The sequence below is a fragment of the Convolutriloba macropyga genome, chromosome 11 (genome assembly GCF_964194025.1).
Source record: "Convolutriloba macropyga chromosome 11, txConMacr16.3, whole genome shotgun sequence".
NCBI lineage: Eukaryota > Metazoa > Xenacoelomorpha > Acoela > Convolutidae > Convolutriloba > Convolutriloba macropyga.
The window spans coordinates 10,311,068-10,330,376 of NC_134478.1; the positions used below are offsets into that span (position 1 = coordinate 10,311,068).

Here is a 19,309-nt window from a genome sequence, read left to right on the forward strand (position 1 = left end):
GATCCCCAGAAAAGCTCCAGGACCCTGTCAAATAACCACATGAGCTTTACTTCATGGCGCCGATGTTCTGCACTAAATTTTTTTCAAGAAGTATTCGATCAAAGCAAATATATCTCCTGAGGAGTGGAAAAAAGCACTAGTTACATCTCTAATTTAAAAATGACGATCCAGATATTGTGCTTTATTTGAAATATTTGCATTTTTAGTTAAATTGGGAGCCATGCAAATCAGACAAAAATATGACATTATTCTACAACAGACTCTGTGATGAATTGGACAGCAGTTTAACGCTTTGCAGAAAGAATTCAAAAAAGATGAAACGTCCGTCTTAGACCTTCGAAAAGCATTCGCTTGTTTTAAACCCGCACGCCGGTGCTGCTCTAAATACGTTTTGAATTGCTCCTGGAGTACCCATAGTAGTTTTATGATTTTTAATAGTTAGCGGAACTTTTTAAGGGATTTATTATGTTGGTGCTTTAAATTCCCGATGTGACAGGAAGTCAAATGAATGCTCATCTTTAAATTGAAGATCCGTGGGTGCAGTTGCGTTACCCATTCTCAAAATAAAACTAGTTGATCTCAAAGGGGGGGGGAAGTTGATATGAAGAAAATTTTATCTGAAAGTTGTCATTTACTTCAAAAATAACGTTTTGCAACTTCTGGAGACCTGATTATTAGATCTTGATAGTAGTTTTCTAGTGGGTGTTTGCATAATCACTATGCGAATTTTTGTAGGTCGGGTCTATAAAGTGATCCGATCGGCTTGGAAATTGTTAGTTAAATTTGGCCAGGTGAAGTGCATAGAAGTTTTTAAGTAGGTATAGCTAAAAGAAAGATAACTTCTTTTTTCAATTAGACCCCTTAATTTTCTTAATGAAAACTAGAATACAATATTGGGCAAACTTGGTCTTTTGAGCGTTTTTATTTACAGGGAATCTGTACAAGTTCATAACCTTCGGGTTACATGTATGTGCTCAATTAATCCAAAACATAAAAAATTGTTTGCGACAAAAATTGATACAGCTATCACCTGGGTGTTACCTACGTTGTCGAAAATAGAACATCGGGTGCCTAATTGGCTTTTTCGAGTTTTTTTCAACAAGTGACTGTGAAATGATAGCTTTCGTAGATTTTTTCTATTTTGCGTTCGGTGTCAGGTTCAAAAATTTACTATTTAACATTATCCGGTGTTCAAAAAAATTGGTTCTATTTAAGCAAAAATACGCAGCAAACCAGATCGCTGCCAATCGTTTTTTTATATCAAACAGTACAGACAAGGGTTGCCAGACATTGAGTGATTAGGTTGGGTGTTTGGAAGATTAATTGCGCTCTTGTCATGTGCAGAAAAATATGGTTGTGGAACAGGGAATACAGAAAACTTGACTATGTCCACAATGTTTCTTGATCACAAGACTTAATAGATGACTTTGTGATGGTATTCAAGCAGATCATAAAAATTGTCAGACAAGGAAAATTAATTTTTTAAGAGTGAAATACAAATCAGTCGGGAATTAATCAACAGTTGAAATTTTGTGATTGAAGATATATAAACTAGGCAACAACAACAAGTTATTATGATAGACTGAAACGTTTCATCCGCAGATCGACCCCAACCGATAAGTTAGGAAATGTGGTAATAAATGATTTCGTTTTTATCAAACCGAAATCAGTTTGATGATTGCAGTATTCGCTTAGTGAAGCTCTCGATTTTTTTCTAACATTGGATTGCAATGCAAATCTACGAATTACCAATTGAATGTATTTGAAAAGGGCACAGAAACTTAACTTTAAATAACGATATAAAATTGCTTGTGTTACAGAAAAAAAGTTATAGTGGTGGGAATGAATTAAATAAAGAGCACCCGTAATTCTACAATATTTTCAATGGAAATACAAAAACATTAATGGAACCCAACATAAAAAGGAATTTGAAATGCAAAATTGCACACTTAACACGAATGGATGAATTCGCTGGGCGAATGCAAATGAATTGGAACGATGAACAATAACTCTTGATTAAATGGAAAAAAATGAAAGGCAATTGTTCTGGAAAAGCAAGCAACCTAAGATAAATTGTAACAGGAAATGAGTATTTGTAGAGCGATTACAACTGAAACTCTACCGATCAAATTCAAAGAGCATACCAATTTTAAGTTTTGAGTTTAGTTTGATCAACAGTTTTTATCTGGTTTTCTGTATCCCAAGTGGATATTTCTCGGTCTTGTTCGTATTCATAATATCACATGCTGGGGTCTGGTGGTGAGACAGAGTCGATGAATAATTCCTGACGCGGCGTTGATCTAGTACGTGTTTACTTGTCGTGTTAAATGTTTCGACAACTGAAACTGTGTTGTAATTATTTTGGCTCTCTTTTTCTTATGCTTTCTGGAGGTTGAGCTTGCAGAACCCATGAAACTAGAGGGTGAAATGTAATCATCATTGAATCCAAAAAATGTGGGTGTTGTCTCTTTCTTATTTGTTCCCTACCCGATGATTACAAATGTGATTCTGAACCTGTTGGTGATGAAGTAGCAGGCACTTGCTCTGAAATTACTTCAGTAGGAAAAGTGAAATGAAAGCTTCTGGCATGCTGTGTACTTGCATCGGAGAGTTTGCGCTATTTTTGGTTTACTGACATTTTTGCAGCTACAGATGTCGGATTTTACTGAGGAGACTACAGACGTAGTTTCCCGTTGGCGACGTCGGATTCCTAAATCACCTTGTTTTTTGTTTCTTGACGGTATTGCTTTCATCGTTTTGGTATGTTTTTTTCAGTGGTTTTGACGTAAGGGAATTGCCTTCGTTCATTGAAAATATATCCATGAATTCGACTATCTTTAGTTTTTGTGCCAATCTTTGCAAATTCACTGTCTCTCGCTTTAGTAAGAGATTTGGCGGGTCCGGTAAAAATTGTCGTGGATGCTCTTGAGACTCTACCACCAGGTTGGATAACCTTCTAAAGTCCAGCTAGTTATCTCTTAGCTCTCATTTGTTATAGGAATTTTACGGCAAAAATTTAACTTTATAGGCGGATTCGCTCCGCGGAAGCGGGCTCTTTTTTTGAATGTATAATGGATCAAGATTTTTTGTCCTCAGATTTGCAAAATCTTTGTCCCGCACCCTTCTGTGCCTCACATATGATCTCTTCTATTTCAAGTTCAATGTGTTCTTGATTTATCTATCCCTTATTGCTGAGGAACTGTTCCGCTGGAACTGTCTCTGCATCTAACATTAAATAAAGATTTTTTGATATGATAAATATACGTTTGACGCTGAAGTACTACTATTTTCGAAAGCCTTATTGGGCAATCTACCAAAATCAGCCTGAAATGTTGTTACATTTGTAGTTTTCTGCTTTTAAATTCGCAGTTGATTTGATCGATTAAATTGCTGTCTTTGTTAAAAACTTGACTTTGTTTTCATTTTTCATTCACGATAACCTTCTTTTAATTGTTTTCATCAAACCCACGACTAATCGAATTGCTCTATTATCTACAACAGTCTCATCAAGAATTTTAATTTTTTGTTCATTGCAAAATTTGTCACTCTACTTCCTGCTAGACGAGTAGCTTGGTCTAATCTATTTTTTCTCAGTACACCCTGATTATAAATGTGGTATTCAAGAAATTTTATGACATTTGAACGCTTAGATTTTTCGAAAAAAACTCAACTCTAGGGTACTAGGGTACTTTACATATCGTTCAAAACATGCAAGGAAAAATACTCTTTGTCATTTTTTGTTTAAAATTGGACTTCCAAAGTCCATTCTTATTTCCTGATTTGATTCAGAGCAATTTCATTGTGGTTGCCACTTTGGTTTTTGGAATAATGGGTTTAAAATTCTTTTAGATTTCCGTACATAGCGCAAATTCAATAGCATTAGCTGCTATGACTCGTTCCCAAACTGCCTGAGTGGGTATATGGTTGGATTTGGCAAACACACCCTTGACCGATATAGGAGTGACCACTCGCTACACACAGACATCCTGACTACAAGTGTAGGTCTCTTCAAAAGAAGTGGATGTACGGGCTCATATTACGGCATCTATTTTCATTGGCATCTTTGACAACACAGTCCCGGATGTTTTTAAGATTGCGCTATTGTTCCTAAGTACTGCTACTAAGAACGATTTCGTGAACAATTGGTTAATGTTGGTTTCAAAAATCTCTGGAAAGTTCAGTTGGATCTTGTGTACTACATGCGTTCTTATTATGAGGCAGCAAATAAATGGAACTTACTTAATCACTTAACTGCTTAATCACTAATTAACTTACGTAACTACTTAATCACTAGGTTCTCGCAATACTAATTTCTTTCAAAATATTGCAAAAATAATTATGCTCGTTTCCGGATACTGACAAAAATGAGTGTTTTAATTTGCTTTTACAATTTTTTTCTTGATTTATTCGAAATGTGACTGGCGTATATCATTCCTAATAAGTTTTTTGTTCCTTATTAGAAATTGGTAGAAGAGAATGGCATGATTGTGCCAAATTAGGGATGTATTTACCCAGATGGCATACGCTTTGTCAAAAAATTGTTATTGTTTCAAGTTACTCGGTGCTCTGATTTCTAGAATAGCTGCTATTTTTGATTCGACTGAGGATATACCTTCTCGTGAAAAGGTATAAACCGAGCAATTGATACTTATTTTTGCAAAAAGAGATTTTAACAGATATTCGTAGATGGGGTACAACTCAAACTATCAACTGATCAAAAACGATGAACATACCAATTTTAAGTTTTCAGTTTATTTTTATCAACAGTTTTATCTGATTTTTTGCTTCCCAGGTGGATATTTCTCGTTCGTGTTCTTTTTCGTAATATCAGATGCTTGTGTATGGTGGAGAAACAGCAGAAAACTAATTCCTGCTTCGGGGTTGATCTTGAACTTGTTTCTTCGTTGTCTCAACAACTGAAACTGTTTTGACTTTCTGCTTCACTTTTTCTTAAAATTTCTGAAGGTTGATTTTGCAGAACCCAGCAAACTAGACATTGAAATGTCATCATCAATGAATACATAAAGTTGTGGGTGTGGCCTCTGACTTGATGGTTCTCCACCCGATGAAGATACAGGTGATGTTGGTGATGAAAGAGGAGGAACTTCCTCTGCAGTTAGTTCTGTGGAAAAAAGTAAAAAAGAAAGCTTCTTGCGACCCGTGTATTTTCATCGGGGATTTTGTGTTTTTTGGGTCAGAGTTTAGTTGGTTTCCGGACATTCTTGGAACTACCAATCTGGGAACATACTGAGGAGACTACAGAAGCAGTATCCCGTTGGCGATGTCAGATTTTACGTCACTTTGATTTTGCTTCGTGACGTCATTGCTTTCATTGTTTTGTTATGTTTTCGATCGCAATTCCTTGTACCCTGTGATACAATATCTGCGTCACGTATTGTTGTGTACCTCACATATTGTCTTTTCTATTTCCAGATCTGTTTGTTCGTGACTTATCCAACAATTATCGTTGGGCTATTAGTACGCTAGAGTCGTCTCAGCATCTAAACATCATTTAATGATTTTTCAATGTGTTGAATTTAACGCGGAATTATTAATATTTTTGAGAAGCGTATCAGACAATCTAATAATTGAGCCTAAAACGAAGGAGAATTTGTAGTATTTTGCTTTGAAATCGCAAGTGATATGTGATCGATTTAAAAGCTGTGATCGTTGAGAATTAGACTTTGGTTTCGGTTTCCTCAGTGCTCTGATATCTATAATAGCTGCTATTTCTAACTCCACTGAGAATATACCTGTTTGTGAAAACGTTTAACCCGAGCGATTGATACTTAATTTTGCAAACTGAGATTCTAACGGAAAACTGTAGAGCGATTACATCTCAATCTGTCAATTGACTAAAAACGGTTAACATACCAGTTTTAAGTTTTTCACTTTAGTTTTATCAGCAGTTTTGATCTCATTTTCTTCATCCCAAGTGGATATTTCTCGTTTGTGATTCTATTTGTGATATGAGAGGCTGGAGTCTGGTGGAGAGTTAGAGAGCCGCTGCCCAATTTTTGGTGCAGGGTACTTGTTTTCTCATCGTGTTAAATTGTTTCAACAACTGAAACTGTCTTGAATGTTTGCTTCTCCTTCTCATATGTTTTCTGGAGGTTGAGCTTGCAGAACCCAGTGAACTAGAAGCTGAAATGTCATCATCATTAATTAAATAAATTTGTGGACGTTTCTTGTTGGTTCTCTAACCAAGAAAGACTCAAGTGATGCTGAAACTGTTGTTGAGGAATGAGGAGACAATTTCTCTACAGTTAATACTGTAGAAAAATGTGAAGTAAAAGCTGCTTGCGGCCTGTGTACTTGCATCCAAGCACTTCTGCGTTTTTTTGGTCACTTTTTTTGGTCACGTTGGCAATGTCGGTTTTTAATTAACCTTGTTTTTGTTTCTTGACGTCATTGGTTTAATTGTTTTGCAACTTTTCTTCAGCGATTTGACGTAAGGCAATTGTCTTTGCTGTCAATATATCCAATAGTTTGTCGATGTTTCTTGTTTAATGCCGAAATTTATAAATTCTTTGTCACTCTATTTTACAAGGGATTTGGCCGGCTCGGTGATAGTTTTGGTGGATGCTTTTGAGACAGAATTTATCACCAGTTTGGAGAATCTTGTACAACCCAGCATGATGTATTCCAGCTCTTTTCTGTTGAAGACATTTACGGGTAATTTTAATATAAGTGAGGATTCGCTCCGCGGGAGAGGGTTCGTTTTTTCAGATGTATAATTGATTGCGATTGCTTGTTGTTTGAATTGCGATATCTGCGTCTCTCATCATTGTGTGCCTCAAATTTTGGCAGTTCTATTTCACGATCCCTTTGTACAACTTATCGATTTACGTAACCGTTATCGTGGTTATTGGTCTGCTGGAGCTGTCTCAGCATCTGAACATCTAAAGATTTTCCCAAATGTTAAAGAAAAATTCGGCGCTGTGTTATTTGTAACTTTGAGAAGCTTATTAAAAAATCGATTAAATGAGCCTGAAACGAACTAGCAATTGTATAATCTTGCTTTGAAAATGGCAATTGACATATGATCGATTTTTTGCTGTGTTTATTTAGAGATAGACTTTTGTTTCAGGTTACTCAGTGCTCTGATATCTATAATAGCTGCTATTTCTGATTCCACTGAAGATGTACCTGTTTGTGAAAACGTATAACCTAAGCCATTGATACTTATTTTTGCAAAGTGAGATTCTAACAGAAAATCGTAGATGGAATACAACTCAAACTATCAACTGATCAAAAACGATTAACATACCAATTTCTAGTTTTCAGTTTTTTTTATCAACAGTACATATCTAATTTTGTACACCCCCTGGCGGATGTTTCTCGTTCGTGTTCCTTTTCGTGATGTCAGATGCTAAAGTATGGTGGAGAGACAGAGCGGAAGACTAATTGCTGCCGCGGGAGTGATCTTGTACTTGTTTCTTTGTCGTGTCAACAACTGAATCTGTCGTGATTATTTGTTTCTCTTTTTTACAACTTCTTCTAAAGGTTGAGTTTGCAGAACCGAGCGAACTAGACGTTGAAATATCATCATCGTTGAATACATAAAATTGTGGGCATTGCCTTTTACTTGTTGGTTCTCTAACTGATGATGATAAATGTGATGTTGCTGATGAAAGAGGAGGAACTTCCTCTCCAGTTACTTCTGTGGAAAAATTTAAAAAGAAAGCTTTTTGCGACCCGTGTATTTGCATCGGAGAGTTTGTGTTTTTTGGTTCAGGTTTTTTGGTTTACTGAAGTTATTGGCACTACGATTGTTGGAGTTTACTGAGGAGACTACCGACGTAGTATCCCACTGGCGATGTTGGGCTTTTATTTGCCTGGTTTTCATTTTTGGACGTCATTATTATTAATGTTTCGCAACATTTTTTCTGTGCTATCGAAGGCATTTCTTGTCGTTGTAAATGTATTCAAAAATTTGTCAATTTTTCAAATTTTCTGCTGGGTTTTGCAAGTTCTTCTTCTCTTGCCTTAACAGGTGATTTGCCGGTACCCTTAGTAATTGTCCCGGATGCTTTGGGACTCTAACACTAGGAAGGAAATTCTGTTGCAGAAATTCACGGACAGTTTTAACTTAAAGGGAGAAAATGCTCCACGGGAGGAGGTTCGTTTTTTTGGATGTAAAATGGATTGCGATTCATTGTCCTCTCTATTGCGATATCTGCATGACGCGTCGTTCTGTGCCTCACATATTGCCTTCTCTATTTCCCAATAATTTGTTCTTTATTTATCCAACAATGACCGTAGAGTTTTTACCAAGAGGTTTGTTTTTAACTAGACCAGCAATCACATAGAGCTGTCTCAGTATCTAAACATTTTCTAATGTTTTTCCCTTATGTTATATTTAAAATTGACGCTGAATTATTAAACTTTTTGAGAAGCGCATTAAGCAATCTAAAAATTAGGCCTCAAATGAAATAGCAATTATAGTATCTTGCTTTGAAATTTGCAATTGAAAAGTGATATACTTAATTGTTGTGTTTGTTGAAAATTTGATTTTGTTTTCGTTTTCATTCGCGAAATCCTTCTTTTAAGTAATTGTATTGAACGTTCGACTAGTCCGATTAACCTAAGATGTCCAAAAAGCTTGTCAAGAATGTCTATGTTTCGTTTTTTGCAATTGTTACACTTCTTATCCTACTAGACAAGTTGCTTGGCCTAGTCTGATGTTTCTCAGTATACTGTGATTATAAATGTAGTCTTCATGAATCTCGATCACATTTGCGCTACTACTTTTTTCAAAGACTTCAACTGTAGGATACTTTTCATTGTCTTCAATACTTGCAAGAAAAAATACTCGTCATGATTTTTTGTTTAAAAATGGTCTTCCAAACTCAAGTTGAATTTCTTCATTTGGTTCAGAGCAATCTATTTGCTTTTTCCACTTTTGTTTTGGAATAATGGGTTCAATATTCTCATTGATTTCTGTACATGGTACACATTCAACAGCATCAGCTAAAAAGTATCTATATATGTACAGCCACCTTGCATCCTGAGATAGTGAAATCAAACCCCAATTGTCTGAATGGGCGATAGAATGCATAGGACTACCACGCCTTGTTCAATTTTCGAATGGCCACTCGCTGCACACCGACGTTTTGACTTCAAATGTAGGTCTCTCCAAAACGAGTGGATGCACGGGTTCACCTCACAACATCTATTTTCATCGTATTGGAGAACACAAACTAGATTTTTAAGATTGCGTGCTTGCTCAACGATTCTGGTCAGAACGATTTCGCGAAGAGTTTGATTTTTTTTTTACAAATCATCCTCTTTAGAAAGATGAATTTACCTTTTGTCTGGCGAGGTAGTAATGCGTGTTGATTGATGCTCGATTCTGTTAGAGGAGCAGATTCGAGTGAGACTCTAGGTTGATGTGGTTGTGTTGAGACGCTTTATCTTGAGAAAATTTTTCGTTTTAAATATGAATTAGCGTAAACTCATGGCGATTCTACAGAGTACAATTCGAGTAACGTACTTGCGCGGCGATTAAAGGCAGAAGACAAATTTTAATTGTGGAACTTTGTTTTTTATAGAAGTAAAATATGTGTGATTGCTTATTTAGTCAATTGGGGTCACGTCTTATTTGCGCTTAGATCATGTGTCCTACTTGCGTCCAAATTATGAAGCGGAAATTCGAATGCAACACCTTAACCTGGTCAAGAACCGTCATATTTGATGCGCGTTTCCGGATGATGACTGAGATGAGTGTTTTCACATGCTTTTACAATTATTTTCGTAATTTATTCGAATTGTAACTGATGTATGTCTGTCATTCTAAACCAGTTTTTGTTTGTTTCTAAGTATAGGGCAAATAGTGTGGCATAGTTTTGCTAAATTAGGGATGAATTTATTCAGGTGATATAAGCTTCGTAAAGAAGATCGTATTTTTTTAAAAAGTTTTTCGTTGCTTTGATTTCTAAAACAGCTTATATTTTGGATTCGACTGAAGAAATAGTTTGTATAACCCAACTAATTAAAAGTTAGCTTTCCAAAGTAAGATTCTAACAGAAAATGTGTATTCGCACAGAGAATATACCTCAAATTATTAAATGATCAAAAATGAATCAGATATCAATTTTAATTTTTGAATTGATTTTTGTCAAGCTTATATCTCATTTTCTTCATCCCAAGTGGAAATTTCTAGTTATTTTTCTTGATCGTAATATCAAATGCCTGAGTCTAGTGGAGAGACCGCACCGATGACTAACCTGGCGCTGTGTTGATCTTGTACTTGTTTCCTCATCGTGTTAAATTATTTCAACAAAGAAACTTTCGTGAATTGCTTTTTTGTTTCCTACGCATTCTGGGGGTTGAGTTGCAGAAATTAGGGAGCTAGAAGGCAAATGTAATCATCATTGAATACATAAAATTGCGGGCTTTCCCTTTCTTTTGTTGGTTTTCTACCCGATGATGACACATGTGATGCTAAAGTTGCTGGCGATGAAAAAGGAAGCATTTGCTCTGCTGTTAAGTCTATAGAAAATAGTGAAGTGAAGAATTCTTGCAGGCTCTCTTCTTTCCTCGGAGAACTTGTATGTGTTTTTGGGTCGCTTTCTTTTTGGTTTTTACCTAGAGGTTTTACCTAGAGGCTTCTTTTTAACTAGACCAGCAATCACATAGAGCTGTCTCAGTATCTAAACATTTTCTAATGTTTTTCCCTTATGTTATATTTAAAATTGACGCTGAATTATTAAACTTTTTGAGAAGCGCATTAAGCAATCTAAAAATTAGGCCTCAAATGAAATAGCAATTATGGTATCTTGCTTTGAAATTTGCAATTGAAAATGATATACTTAATTGTTGTGTTTGTTGAAAATTTGATTTTTGTTTTCGTTTTCATTCGCGAAATCCTTCTTTTAAGTAATTGTATTGAACGTTCGACTAGTCCAATTAACCTAAGATGTCCAAAAAGCTTGTCAAGAATGTCTATGTTTCGTTTTTTGCAATTGTTACACTTCTTATCCTACTAGACAAGTTGCTTGGCCTAGTCTGATGTTTCTCAGTATACTGTGATTATCAATGTAGTCTTCATGAATCTCGATCACATTTGCGCTACTACTTTTTTCAAAGACTTCAACTGTAGGATACTTTTCATTGTCTTCAATACTTGCAAGAAAAAATACTCGTCATGATTTTTTGTTTAAAAATGGTCTTCCAAACTCAAGTTGAATTTCTTCATTTGGTTCAGAGCAATCTATTTGCTTTTTCCATTTTTGTTTTGGAATAATGGGTTCAATATTCTCACTGATTTCCGTACATGGTACACATTCAACAGCATCAGCTAAAAAGTATCTCTATATGTACAGCCACCTTGCATCCTGAGATAGTGAAATCAAACCCCAATTGTCTGAATGGGCGATAGAATGCATAGGACTACCACGCCTTGGTCAATTTTGGAATGGCCACTCGCTGCACACCGACGTTCTGACTTCAAATGTAGATCTCTCCAAAACGAGTGGATGCACGGGTTCACCTCACAACATCTATTTTCATCGTATTGGAGAACACAAACTAAATTTTTAAGATTGCGTGCTTGCTCAACGATTCTGGTCAGAACGATTTCGCGAAGAGTTTGATTTTTTTTTACAAATCATCCTCTTTAGAAAGATGAATTTACCTTTTGTCTGGCGAGGTAGTAATGCGTGTTGATTGATGCTCGATTCTGTTAGAGGAGCAGATTCGGGTGAGACTCTAGGTTGATGTGGTTGTGTTGAGACGCTTTATCTTGAGAAAATTTTTCGTTTTAAATATGAATTAGCGTAAACTCATGGCGATTCTACAGAGTACAATTCGAGTAACGTACTTGCGCGGCGATTAAAGGCAGAAGACAAATTTTAATTGTGGAACTTTGTTTTTTATAGAAGTAAAATATGTGTGATTGCTTATTTAGTCAATTGGGGTCACGTCTTATTTGCGCTTAGATCATGTGTCCTACTTGCGTCCAAATTATGAAGCGGAAATTCGAATGCAACACCTTAACCTGGTCAAGAACCGTCATATTTGATGCGCGTTTCCGGATGATGACTGAGATGAGTGTTTTCACATGCTTTTACAATTATTTTCGTAATTTATTCGAATTGTAACTGATGTATGTCTGTCATTCTAAACCAGTTTTCGTTTGTTTCTAAGTATAGGGCAAATAGTGTGGCATAGTTTTGCTAAATTAGGGATGAATTTATTCAGGTGATATAAGCTTCGTAAAGAAGATCGTATTTTTTTAAAAAGTTTTTCGTTGCTTTGATTTCTAAAACAGCTTATATTTTGGATTCGACTGAAGAAATAGTTTGCATAACCCAACTAATTAAAAGTTAGCTTTCCAAAGTGAGATTCTAACAGAAAATGTGCATTCGCACAGAGAATTTACCTCAAATTATTAAATGATCAAAAAAAATGAAGCAGATATCAATTTTAATTTTTGAGTTGAATTTTGCCAAGTTTATATCTCATTTTCTTCATCCCAAGTGGAAATTTCTAGTTATTTTTCTTGATCGTAATATCAAATGCCTGAGTCTAGTGGAGAGACCGCACCGATGACTAACCTGGCGCTGTGTTGATCTTGTACTTGTTTCCTCATCGTGTTAAATTATTTCAACAAAGAAACTTTCGTGAATTGCTTTTTTGTTTCCTACGCATTCTGGGGGTTGAGTTGCAGAAATTAGGGAGCTAGAAGGCAAATGTAATCATCATTGAATACATAAAATTGCGGGCTTTCCCTTTCTTTTGTTGGTTTTCTACCCGATGATGACACATGTGATGCTAAAGTTGCTGGCGATGAAAAAGGAAGCATTTGCTCTGCTGTTAAGTCTATAGAAAATAGTGAAGTGAAGGATTCTTGCAGCCTCTCTTCTTGCCTCGGAGAGCTTGTATGTGTTTTTGGGTCGCGTTCTTTTTGGTTTCCTGACATTCTTGGCACCAATGATAGTTGAGTTTATTGAGGAGACTACAGAGGTAGTATCGTATTGGCCATGCAGGCTTTTTAATTGACTTTGTTTTTGTTTTTTGACTTCCTTGCTTTCATTGCTTCGCTATCTTTTCTTCAGTGTTCTGACGTAAGGCAATTGTCGTTGTTGTAAATATATCCATGAACTCGTCGGTTTTCGGCTTCTGTGCCGAACTTTGGAAGTTCACTGTCCCCCACTATAACAGGCGGTTTACTGGGCAAATGTGCATGAAACTATGTAGCATGTGTAGTTTTTTTGCTATATAATTTGCAACTGATTTTTGATTGATTCATTTGCTGTATTTGTCGAGAAATTGACTTTATTTTCCTTTTTCCGTACACGAAAAATTTCTTTTAATTGTTCATATCAAACGTTCAACTAATTCAATTGCTTTATGACCTCCAACAGGCTCGTCAAGAAAGTTAAAACCTTGTTTTTTGCGAATTGTGATACTTTATTTCCTACTAGACAAGTTCCTTGGTCTAATCTAATGTTTCTCAGTACACAGGGATTATAAATGTAGTCGTCCATAAAATTTGTGAAATTTGCGTGAGTAAATTTTTCTAAAATTCATTTCTATGATACTTTCGTAACCTTCAATACATGCAGGGAAAAATACACTTTGTGTCTTTTTGTTCGAAACTGGACTTCCAAAGTCAATTTGTCGTTGTTCATTTGGTTCAGAGCAATGTCTTGTTTTTTATTTGGTTTTGACATAATGGTTTAAGGATTCTAACTAATTTCCGTACATAGTACACAATCAATACATTTAGCTGAAACGTCTCTACGCATGTTCTACCATCATGCATACTGGGATTGTAAAATCATGCCCAAACTGCATGGGTGGATCATTTTGATGGATTCGACTACCACATATTTGATCAATTTTGGAATGACACACAGATATCCAGGCTTCAAGTGTAGTTCTCTCAAAATCAATTGGATTTAAACTCTCACCTCACGGCATCAAATTTCATTAACTTGGAGAATACAGTAACTGATTTTTTTCAGATTGTGTTCTTGATCGCCAATACTGCTAAGAACATTTTAGTGAAGGGTTGGTTATTGTTTTCAGAAATCTCTCTGAAAAATTCAATATCTCTCTTGTCTGATGAGGTAGTAGTGCGTGTTGCATTGATGGTTGTTTCTGTTAAGGATGCAGATTGGAAGAGATTTAGATCCTAGTCTGTTGTGATGCAGTTGTGGGAATACTTTTAGAAGCTTTTTTTGAGTCATCCTTGTGCTTTGGTTTAATCTAGCGTAGATTCGCGGAGAGTTTGCAACGGAGAATTTGATCAACGCATTTGCGTGGCGATTCAAAGCTGAAACAAATTTTAATTGTGGGATATTTTGAATCAAACGTTAGATAAATTTACATTAAGAATTAAATTAAATTATATAAAAGTTACCCCTGAGTTATTTGGAGTACTTTATTTAAATTGTGTGTGATTGGTTATATGGCCAATTGGACTCGTGTCTTGTTTGAAATTATGTCTCGTGTCCTACTTGCGTCCTAATTTTGAGGCGACAAATCATCGGATGGCTTAAAATCCGTATGTAACTGGGTCGCCACTGTAATCGCTAATTGCTTAATCAGTGATTTCTCGCAAAAAAAATTTATTTTGTTTTATTTCAACACCGGAACCTCACATCGAAATCCGTTCAACAACTGACGCACATTTTCCTAAGCGGACTAAAATAAGTACTTTCATTTGCTTTTACAAATTTTTCTTTAATTTTTTCGAAACGTGACTGTTGTGTAAAACTCACAGAAGTTTTTCGTTTTTTTTAGTAAAGGACAAAAAGGGTGGCATATTTGGCCAAATTAGGGATATGTTTACTCAGATGATATACGCATGGTAAAGAAGAGCGTAATTGTTTCAATTTACTCGGTTCTTTGATTTCTAAAATTGCTGCTATTTCTGATATGACTGAGAATATAATTCTTTGTAAAAAAACCTATGCCTCAAACAATTGATTCGGTTTTGCAAAATGAGATTTTAATAAAAGATGTGTATTCATAGAGCGAACACATGTCAAAGAATCAACTGCTCAAAAGCGATAAAAATACAAATTTTAAGATTTGATTTTTTATCATCAGTTTATACGGGATTATGTCCATCCCAAGTGGATATTTCTAGTTCTGGTTCGTATTTGTAGTATCCGATTCCGTGATCTGATGAAGAGACAGAGCCGGTGATTAAATCCTGGCGCAGGTTTGATACTGTACGTGTTTCCTCGTTGTATTGAATTGTGTCAACAACTGAAATTGTCGTGATTCTTTTGTCTCTTTTCTTCTTTGCTTTCTGAAGGTTGAGCTTGCAGAACCCAGTGAACTAGAGGGTGAAATGTCATCATCATTCAATACATAAAATTGCGGGCGTTGCCTGTTTCTTGTTGGTTCTATATTCAAATACGACACATGTAATGCTGATGCTGTTTTTGAGGAATGAGGAGGCACTTGCTCTACAGTTACTTCTGTAGAAAAATGTGAAGTAAAAACTGCTTGCAGCCTGTGTACTTGCATCCGAGCGCTTCTACATTTTCCTGGTCTCTTTTTTGGTCACGTTAGCAATGTCGGTTTTTCAATTCACCTTGTTTTTGTTTCTTGACTTCATTGGTTTCATTGTTTTGCTATCTTTTCTTCAGTGAGTTGACATAAGGTAATTGACATAAGGCAATTGTCTTTGCTGTCAATATATCCAAAAATTTGTCGATGTTTCTGCTTTAGTTCCGAACTTTACAAGTTCACTGTCTCTCTATTTTAGAGGGATTATGCTGGCTCGGTGATAATTATCGCGGATGCTTTTGAGACGGACTTTACCACCAAGGTGGAGAACCTCTCGTACATCCCAGCAAAATCTCATTGTGTTCTTTTCTGTTGAAGAAAATTACGGACGAATTTAAGTTTAAGGAAGTTTCTCCTTAAACTTAACTTTGGGAGAGGGTCCCTTTTTTGGGATGTATAATGGATTGCAATTTCTTGTCCTCAGATTGCGATAACTGCGTCGCGCATCCTTCTGTGCTTCACACATTGCCTTTTTTTAAGGATCACTTTGTTCTTGATTTATCCAAACGTTATTGGAGCGGTTTTGGTGAACTGGAACTGTCTCAGCATCTAAATAATAATCAATGATTCTTCCCTATGTTAAGTTTAATTTGGCGTTGAAGTATTAATTTTTTGAGAAGCGTGTTAGGCAATCTACCAAACGAGCCTTAAAGTTGTAGTAAAGTTGTAGTACTTTGCTTTGAAGTTTGCAATTGATATGTGATCGAATCAAAGGTTTTCTTTGTTGAAAACTTATTTTTATTTTCCTTTTTGTACACACGGTTTTCTTTTTAATTGCTTATATTAAACGCTCGACTAATCGTATTGCTCTATGTTCTGCAACTGGCTCATCAATAATGTTATTATTTTGTTCTTTGCAAAATTGTCACTTCAATTTCTACTAGTAAGTTGCTTGGTCTACTCTAATACTTCTCAGCACGCCGTAATTTTAAATGTAATCTTTAAGAAATAATTTGAATTTCGCGCAATTTAGTTTTTTGAAGTTTCAACTGTAGAATCATTTGGTTTCAGAGCAATGTTTTGTGGTTGCCCCTTTGTTGTTGGATTATTGGGTATAAAATTCTTACTGACATCAGTACATGGTACGCAGTCAATAGCCTTAGCTATAACTTATCTATTCATGTACAGCAACCATGCATATTGGATAGTGAAATCATGCCCCAACTGTCTGGGTGAGTCATCTAGGTGCGCATTGCAATGATGCTAGTTTCTGTTAAGGGATCAGTATGTCGATGTTTCTGCTTTAGTTTGTCGATGTTTCTGCTTTAGTTCCGCACTTTACAAGTTCACTGTCTCTCTATTTTAGAGGGATTATGCCGGCTCGGTGATAATTATCGCGGATGCTTTTGAGACGGACTTTACCACCAAGGTGGAGAACCTCTCGTACATCCCAGCAAAATCTCATTGTGTTCTTTTCTGTTGAAGAAAATTACGGACGAATTTAAGTTTAAGGAAGTTTCTCCTTAAACTTAACTTTGGGAGAGGGTCCCTTTTTTGGGATGTATAATGGATTGCAATTTCTTGTCCTCAGATTGCGATAACTGCGTCGCGCATCCTTCTGTGCCTCACACATTGCCTTTTTTTTAGGATCACTTTGTTCTTGATTTATCCAAACGTTATTGGAGCGGTTTTGGTGAACTGGAACTGTCTCAGCATCTAAATAATAATCAATGATTCTTCCCTATGTTAAGTTTAATTTGGCGTTGAAGTATTAATTTTTTGAGAAGCGTGTTAGGCAATCTACCAAACGAGCCTCAAAGTTGTAGTAAAGTTGTAGTACTTTGCTTTAAAGTTTGCAATTGATATGTGATCGAATCAAAGGTTTTCTTTGTTGAAAACTTATTTTTATTTTCGTTTTTTACACACGGTTTTCTTTCTAATTGCTTATATTAAACGCTCGACTAATCGTATTGCCCTGTGTTCTGCAACTGGCTCATCAATAATGTTATTATTTTGTTCTTTGCAAAATTGTCACTTCAATTTCTACTAGTAAGCCGCTTGGCTACTCTAATACTTCTCAGCACGCCGTAATTTTAAATGTAATCTTTAAGAAATAATTTGAATTTCGCGCAATTTAGTTTTTTGAAGTTTCAACTGTAGAATCATTTGGTTTCAGAGCAATGTTTTGTTGTTGCCCCTTTGTTGTTGGATTATTGGGTATAAAATTCTTACTGACTTCAGTACATGGCACGCAGTCAATAGCCTTAGCTATAACTTATCTATTCATGTACAGCAACCATGCATATTGGATAGTGAAATCATGCCCCAACTGTCTGGGTGAGTCATCTAGGTGCGCATTGCAATGATGCTAGTTTCTGTTAAGGGATCAGTATGTCGTGAGACCCTATGTTGTTCTGGATGTGTTTTTGCAATAAAGGTAGATACTTTATCCTGAGACAACCTTGTGTTTAGATATGAGCCAGCGTGGATAAGCAGAGTGTTTCCGGAGTGCAATTTGAGCAGCGTATTTGCGCGGTCCTTAAAGGCAGGAAGCAAACTCAAAGTGTGGAATGAAGTTTTGCTTGAGTTAATTGTAGTACTCATTTCACAAAATTTGTTTATTGGTCATATGGCCAAGTGGACTGTCGGTCAAGTGGACTGTTGTATTTAAAAAATTTGTACTACTTACGTCGTGACTTTGAGGCAGCAAATAATTGGAACGCATAAATACGTATGAAATTTTGTCGCGACAGTAATTGGTAATTACCTAATCCTTATTTTCTCGCAATAATAATTTCCTTTGTTCTGATGCAACACCTAAATCTGAGCGAAAACCGTAACGCACGATTCCGCATGCAGATCAAAATAAGTGTTTTCAATTGTTTTTTCAATTCCTTGTTTAACTTGTTAAGTTAAACAAATTTTGAGTTTAATTCTTCCAAATGTTAAGTTCCAATTCTTCCAAATGTTAAGTTTAATGTCTTCCCTATGTTAAGTTTAACTTTGGCGTTGAAGTATTAATTTTTTGAGAAGCGTGTTAGGCAATCTACCAAACGAGCCTCAAAGTTGCAGTAAAGTTGTAGTACTTTGCTTTGAAGTTTGCGACTGATATGTGATAGAATCAAAGGTTTTCTTTGTTGAAAACTTATTTTTATTTTCGTTTTTTACACACGGTTTTCTTTTTAATTGCTTATATTAAACGCTCGACTAATCGTATTGCTCTATGTTCTGCAACTGGCTCATCAATAATGTTATTATTTTGTTCTTTGCAAAATTGTCACTTGAATTTCTACTAGTAAGACGCTTGGTCTACTCTAATACTTCTCAGCACGCCGTAATTTTAAATGTAATCTTTAAGAAATAATTTGAATTTCGCGCAGTTTAGTTTTTTGAAGTTTCAACTGTAGAATCATTTGGTTTCAGAGCAATGTTTTATGGTTGCCCCTTTGTTGTTGGATTATTGGGTAAAAAATTCTTACTGACTTCAGTACATGGTACGCAGTCAATAGCCTTAGCTATAACTTATCTATTCATGTACAGCAACCATGCATATTGGATAGTGAAATCATGCCCCAACTGTCTGGGTGCGTCATCTAGGTGCGCATTGCAATGATGCTACTTTCTGTTAAGGGAGCAGTATGTCGTGAGACCCTATGTTGTTCTGGATGTGTTTTTGCAATAAATGTAGATACTTTATCTTGAGACAACCTTGTGTTTAGATATGAGCTAGCGTGGATAAGCAGAGTGTTTTCGGAGTGCAATTTGAGCAGCGTATTTGCGCGGTCCTTAAAGGCAGGAAGCAAACTCAAAGTGTGGAATGAAGTTTTGCTTGAGTTAA

The 19,309-nt window shown here is 35.9% G+C and overlaps 1 protein-coding gene across 1 annotated transcript in view; it reads left to right on the forward strand.

The window, feature by feature from the left end:
• LOC142349591 (dynein axonemal intermediate chain 7 homolog) overlaps positions 1-19,309 on the forward strand; it is a 149,006-nt gene that overhangs the window by 18,367 nt on the left and 111,330 nt on the right. The window lies entirely within an intron of this gene.